Here is a 472-nt window from a genome sequence, read left to right as displayed (position 1 = left end):
CTTGTTTGAAATTTAATTATAACCTTCCAATTTTGATGGAGACTGCTAGGATTTAATCTATCATAATTGGATAGCCTATGGTGATGTGCCAAATTATATGTAATGATTTGGAAGCTCTAAGGTAATCCATGAGAATGAAATAAGCTAGAATTAATTGTAGTGAAGTTCCTTTTCTACACATCTGAAGTAGAACAGAGACTGTATAGTATGGAAAGCATTAAGGGCTCAATATTTAAGTCTTTGGCTCTCTGACTAACCACTCCTTGATTCACACCAATCGCTGGTGTGAGGTACCCTAGTAGTAGAGAGTATCCATCGCCATAATGCTCAGCCATTTCTTCTTAGCTCAGGTTTTACACATCTTATCTTTGACCTTTTGAATATCCTAACTCCCTTCAGTTTATTATGTAATTTACTGTGTCTATTTCCATATAAATTTTTGCTTCATAGTATTCTCAAGTGTTATTTTACC

The sequence above is a fragment of the Rattus norvegicus genome, chromosome 14 (genome assembly GCF_021556685.1).
Source record: "Rattus norvegicus strain SHRSP/BbbUtx chromosome 14, alternate assembly SHRSP_T2T, whole genome shotgun sequence".
NCBI lineage: Eukaryota > Metazoa > Chordata > Mammalia > Rodentia > Muridae > Rattus > Rattus norvegicus.
Note: the sequence above shows the minus strand (reverse complement) of the source record.